General features: G+C 37.8%; 1 long non-coding RNA gene across 1 annotated transcript; it reads right to left on the reverse strand.

Annotated features, from left to right (window-relative positions):
* Positions 1-233: 233 nt before the first annotated feature.
* LOC311427367 lies at positions 234-5,828 on the reverse strand. Its single transcript, XR_014687298.1, has 2 exons — positions 5,746-5,828; positions 234-2,638 (listed from the first exon to the last, which is right to left on the reverse strand). It is a non-coding gene; the product is annotated as an uncharacterized lncRNA (long non-coding RNA).
* Between the last annotated feature and the right edge of the window lie 776 nt (positions 5,829-6,604).

A 6,604-nucleotide genomic window follows, 5' to 3' on the forward strand; every position in this document is an offset into this window, starting at 1 on the left:
TCTATTCTTTTTTTTTTTTTTTTCTATATATTTAGATTTTATTTTTTTTTCCCAAAGATGTACTTTATTAAGCTATTTGTGAAAAATGTAGGAGTTTTTTTTTTTTTTATATAGGTTTTTGTTTTTGTTGGTTGGTTGGTTGGTCTTTTTGTGTTTTGTTGTTGTTGTTCTTGTTTGCTTGTTTTGAGGTATAATATTTTAAAACCCAAACCTCCTGAGTTTAAAAGAAGAAAGTATAGTTGATTTTTCTTTATGTAGAAAATACACTGTGTCATAAGTTTCCATAGGAATTTTCAGGAGTAATTTCCAAACCAGCTCCAGCTCTGAGATCATTGTGCGTGTTCACAAATAAAATTATGCATAACTCCACAGTCACCCTAAAGTTCATATTATTACATATTTATGGTTGAGTCATCATATTTGTATATAATAGCTCTACAATTCTTCCTTAATTTCATATATGAGGTTACTCCAGATACCTCCTAATTTTACCTTGGTTTTGTATTCTGTTTGGAAGGCACTTTAACAAGTAGGCTTTCACTAAGGGATATTCCTGGGGTTGGGGGCTGGAATTTTATTGCCCTGATTTCCTTTCTTAATATTTTACCATCTATAAGAGACACTCTAAATGAACCTTAGAACAACTCCTAAAAAAGCTGTAGCAGAAACTGAAAATGTTGTTAGACTGTATAAAAGCACATGAAAGACTTACATGTATAGTCATAACAGTACTGACAGAAAGTTAATATACTTACAAAAGGATCCCAAAGAAAATGAAACAAATGACTACAGAAATAATCAGCAGGTATAGGCAGTTCTACTTTAAATGCAGATACATTCTGAAGTTGCAAAGTTTTGCCTCTTAATATGAAAGAAGATAGACTTAAAGTGATCTGTTTTCCCATCACCTCCCACCTTGCTTGCATCTGTAGAAAGGCACATACAAATGTACAAAGGTTTCATCTTCAAAGCCACCTACTGAAGGTGAGACTCAAAACATTTAACAGATATAAAAATGAAGGAAAGATCCTTTATATTCTGATACACGACTAAAGATGCGCAGTCAGGGAACAGACCAACTAGGTTAAGTATTGGAATAAATTAAGGAGAAAGCACATTTGCTCTAGTACTGGCCTTTCAAACTAAAGTGATGGCATGATTAAATAATTGAGCTGTCTCACCTTACACAGTTAGACAGAAGTCCAACAGGAATAATTATTCCAAAATGGGTATGAAGGCAAATCAAGCTCTTTGCCAGGCTAGACACAGAAGTCCAAAACTTAACTTTTTGCTGCCTTCTGGGTCATAGTAGGATCAAGATCAATGGGTTGTTTTTCTTCAACTTTGCAAAAGTGTCATTTACTTCACTAGGGTTGATCCCTTCATCAGTAATTTTCATTGTGAAGACAAGGCTTGATTACTGCTTTTGTCTAGTGCTGCAATGAGAGGCCATTAAATAGTTCTAAGGATTAATTCCCAGCTTCACACAGCATATAATTTCAAACCCAAGTATTACATCTACCATCTTGAATTCTCACTTTCCTGAATTCCCTCTCAGAATATCTGAACATTGTGCATGACATGGAAGCAACACCAGTCACAGCATCCAAAGCTCTCCCATTGCTTAGGTAGGCATGTCCCCATCCCATAACCACACAGACCTCCTGATGGTCCTGTGCCAGTACATACATAGTCACCTAAACCACAGCATGGGATTCTATTAAGGAAGGTCTACAATTGAAATCTAGCTTCATATATCTTGTCCTTAAAATTCTCCAATCACAGATTAATATTTTTATGTTTCCACATTCCTTGGATATTGGAAGGTGAATCCTTATAGTGAAAATTAAGCTGATATACTCTTCTCCTACATATTTTTTATGTGTTCAGAAGTGTACTTAAAAGGGTTTCTGTCAGTGATTACAGGTACACAAGAACTTCCTTTCCTTCTCCTTTATCATCACCATTGTTTCTTGACTTTCTCTGGTTCCACTGAGCCCAGTTCCTCTAATTTTCTGAATGTAGTGGGCTGCAGTTACATCCCTTCTTAATTTTCTGTCTAAATTGATTTTTCTTTTCTGTCATAATAAATATAAGTACATTCAGCTATTCTTCCTGGCCTTGTGGGAAAAGCAAAGAATCATTGTCTTTCTCCAGCTACCTCCCAAATTCTCTCCCTTTTAAACTCATTAAAAACGTTATTTATGAACATTTAAGTTTCTCTGCATCAGGGAACTCTTCTTATGTTATTTCTGCAGCTCTTCCTCTGCACTGAACGCTTCTATACAGTTGCTTTAATGATCTCTTCCTAAACAAATATAAGTAACTCTTCCCCCAGCTCCCTCCCATCTCTTTTTCAGTTCTGCAGCTTGGCATTCGTTCACTTTTCTTTTTTTTTCCTCGTTCTCTTCCCTCTCCTTCCCCTCTGCCTCCCCCTCCCCCCACACACACATCTTCTAATAGCTTTTCTTCTAGTCAGTCCATGTGACGTTCTTTTTTCTCATCCTTCCCTCACACCTGGTGGTCCAACAGAAGTCTGAACATGATTTTTCCTTGTTCCAGATGAACCCAAATTCTGACAGCCATCTCAGTATCCTTTATATTCTTATATTGCTCTGCATCTTTGTGTTCAGAGAGTCTGGAGAAAAAAAGAAAATAATAATAACAATAATAATTGGAAGAGGCAAGCACATTGTTTTGTTTAAACAAGTAGAGTGTGTGGAACTTTAACTTCTACTTTCTTTTAACCACTTTTAAATATTCACATGAGAATTTAGTATGGTGAAAACAAACAAACACTGGATTTTTTTTTCCATCCGTCCTCATTTCCTGTCTTGCTGAACTGAAGATACATCTTCACTCAGTGTTCCAACAGCTCACTCCATGCAACAGTTACATCCTGAGAAGAGGTGGAGGCCTCACATTCATGCCTGAAGAGGTGGAGTCCTCACATTCATGCCTTTGTGATCAGATTGGGGACTATATCACTGGAAGCAACCTGCATGAAAAGAGGAGGGATGGCTAGGTAACCTCCCTGTTCTCTCTTCTCCCTAGCACCTAGGATTTTTGGATGCATTTTTTGTTCCTCTCTCTTTGCGATATCTGTGCTACTTCCCTGAGGACGCAGCTGTTAGCATGCCAACCACGCAGCATCACAAAGCAGAAATGTTGCCTTGGGAGCACCTTGGCAACAAGTCGGCAAGAACATTTAGCTTATTGGAGCAGTGGCCTAACATGGCAAATAGCCACCTGTCCATTTCAAAATAAAAAGGCAAATGCCTTATAAAAGGCATTTCAACTCCACAAAGGTGATCATACTCGACACTGAAATCACCCAGGCAACCACTGTTCCATGGCCTTCTCATCACACACACCAATTATTTTCAAGGTTTGACACACTTTGGTGAATAAGCTTTTAACATTTTGATCAGAATTATTGTTAAACAGAGAATCCTTTATGCTTTATGCCATCTCTTATAGACACAAACCACTCATTTGTGGCTAGCAACAATGGTGAATAGCCTACAAAAAGAAAACGTGCACAGTAAGAGTTGCTTTGTTTACCTTACAGTTCACTTATGGGTCCACACTGGGTTAAGAAAAAAGAAATAAGAGGGGCCTGAGACACAGAATTATTTTCTTTCTTTCCATCAGCAATTCCTTTGGTAAGGGAACAAATCCTCAGCTGTTGGGATTTAGGGAATTTAGAGTCTTTGATAATCTTAATTTCTGAAGCCCCATTCATGCTGCAGATAACTGTACACTAGAGAGCAGTCCACCTCAGCAGGCAAATTTAAGTGTTTTTTTTTTTTTTTTTTTTTTTTTTCTCCAGTGGCACCAGGTGGTCATCTGAAAGATGGCCACTAGTGCCCAAGTGACAGTAGACATTGAGCACAGCTGGCAAATTAGGCCTCAGGGCTGCTTTTGAAACAATGCGAATATAACCTTATGCAGTAATTTTATTAAGAAAACAAAAGCAGTTCCCTGTAGAGAAGAATTATTATCAGGATGTCTCTAGCAACAATTCTTAAAGGCTGAAATCCACCAGAGTAATTAAATACAGCTTGATTTATGAAAAAATAAAAAACACGTTTCATTTTTCAAAATCCTTTCTGTTTAACACCAAGTCAATAATGACTTTACAATTGACCTATTGTTTTTAATAGATTGATTCTAATCTATATGAGTTTAATTTCATATTTAAAACATCTAAATGTAGATTTTCCCAGGTCAATGGAGATCCATTGAATACAGTTAGTGGAGCTTGAGGTACTCAGCAAACTATTCATAGGGTTTGGGCCTTAGTTACATGTATGCAGGACTCTGATGTAATTTAAGAGGCTGGAGGGTCTATGAGACATTTGTGGAAGCTGGCAGCTATCATATGGGACCTGTGGGAGGCTTCCTCGTTTTTAAGCAGCTGTTAAGATCCAGATAGACAGCACCTGAAGACATTTCAGATAGCTCTGGACACCTATGTGTGAAGAACTGAGCCCTAAATCTCCACTACCATAAGGGGACTTACATGTAGACTTCCATATGTACATTGACTTTCTTAATTTGTAGCTAAGTCTTACAATAGATGTTTTAGTTGATTAACTTTAATGAGCTAACACTGTCACTAAATCAGTGGACTACAATTGCACAGAACTGCCCTTAGTTTCCCAGTTGACAGATTCTCTTCTGAAATATAAAGAATAGTGGTTTTGTTTCCCTGGCAATATCTGTGCTGAGTTTGTGATTGAATGAAATAGCTCAGGGCCAGCTGGCTTAAGTTCACTACATCTCTGTTTCTGTTCAGAGGCAGAGCAACAGCAGGAGTCAATCTTCATCTTTTTCTGAGGTTCCTACTTGCTCCCTATCCAAAGCAGGATAGGAGTAAAACTGGAGTAGCTGATCCCACCTGAGAGTCCATACTGAATTCAAGAGCAAGCTGAAGAAAACAGGAATCTAGGTGTCACCACTGTTTTTCAGTTCTTCATCCATAAATTAGAGATTCAGGTGGCTTGCTTTTTAATGCCAACACCATAATCTTTGTGAGTCTGTCTCAGCTTCACATTATGTGCCTACACAACATCAAGGGAACGCAGCCCCAACCACTATAGTAATCCTTCCTCCTCATTTCTCCTCCCCTGTCCAATAGATGAATCAGACTCTCAAATTCTACTAGCTCCACAGTAAGCTGCTCTTTGTGTTTTGACATACAGTGTCTTTAAAGCCCTATTTTTTTTTCTGGTCTGCGACTCAGCTGATCCCTCCATGGTGACTGCTGCCTCTTCTCAGACCAAAGAGTAGTCTTTAACAGGCAGTCATCTTTTACTCAGCAGATGTGTCCAAACAGCTGGAACTCCTTTCTCATTGCCACATCAGAGGCTCTCCCTTTTAACACATAGCTTTGCTCATTGTCTCTTTTCTGATACACTTTTGCCAGCTGACCACATGAAGCTGATGGTAACATTTCATTTCAAAGGGCATACATCTTTCTGTGCCAGCTTTTTCAAAGGTTTGTGTTCCTCCTGTATGCAGTAGAATGAGGTACATCCATATTTCAAGCCGCTTTGTATTTGTGTGTGTGTCTATAGAAAGATCACCTTATCTCTGCAATGCTATGATACAATGAATAAATAACAGACTCTCTAGCAGAAGTAAAATGCTTATTGGGCTTACTGTAGGAAAACACTTCTAGATCATATTTCTTAACTATAAGGAAAGAGCAGCACGGTTGTATAGTATTTTCACACTTACCTGGCATCTTATTGTGTTAGTAAATACCTCAGTTACTGAGCTGCATTCAGTATGTAATCAGGTCTTAAGCTATTTCTCCAAGTCAGGGTTGGGGCACTAGACACTTAAAGAGGACACAGTTGGTTAATTGTGCCTTCCAGCTGTATCTAAAATCACAGGAGGTGTTATCAATTTGCTTGTATTAGCACAGCAATGAACTGCTAGTTCTTTGAAAAGTTCTGCAGACATCATAATTAGCTATCAGCCACTTTAATAGGCTAATGGAAGCTGACTGTGTTTCCTCCTAAAGCAAGCAATAACAAGAGTAACATTTTTGCTCTTAGTAGCTTGTGCACACAGCAGAAAAGAAATAGCTGGGTACATCAATTTGCCTGCATGCTTTTTAACACACAGTAATGATATCTTTTATAGGAAAAAGAAAAACAACAACAACAAAAACCACCCAAGCCAAAGCTCTGTTTGCATTTCTTTCAGGTGAATAAACTCTAAAGGTATTACAATATTCCCATCTAAAACATCAAAAGAAAATACAAATCAAAAACAAAGGAACAAAAAGAGTGTGTAAGATAATAACAGTAAATACAACATGACCGGTTACAGCAGGAGTTAAAAAAGCCTAAGGCATAAAAAACATATGCTTAATCCCTTGTATTTGTAGTACAATGGGGTTTTTGATGCGTTATCACAATGATGCCAAGTATATTGGAAATTGGCTATATTATAAAATGTGGTCCTTCAGAAAACAAACCCTGATAGACACCTTTAGCCTATTAAGGCATGCAATAGCATTCATAATTTGCCAGTGACTTGGCTTGAATTAAATCTATATCAGCAGCTGTGTTTCCTCTGAGGTCCTAGG

This window comes from Aythya ferina, assembly GCF_964211825.1.
Source record: "Aythya ferina genome assembly, chromosome: Z".
NCBI lineage: Eukaryota > Metazoa > Chordata > Aves > Anseriformes > Anatidae > Aythya > Aythya ferina.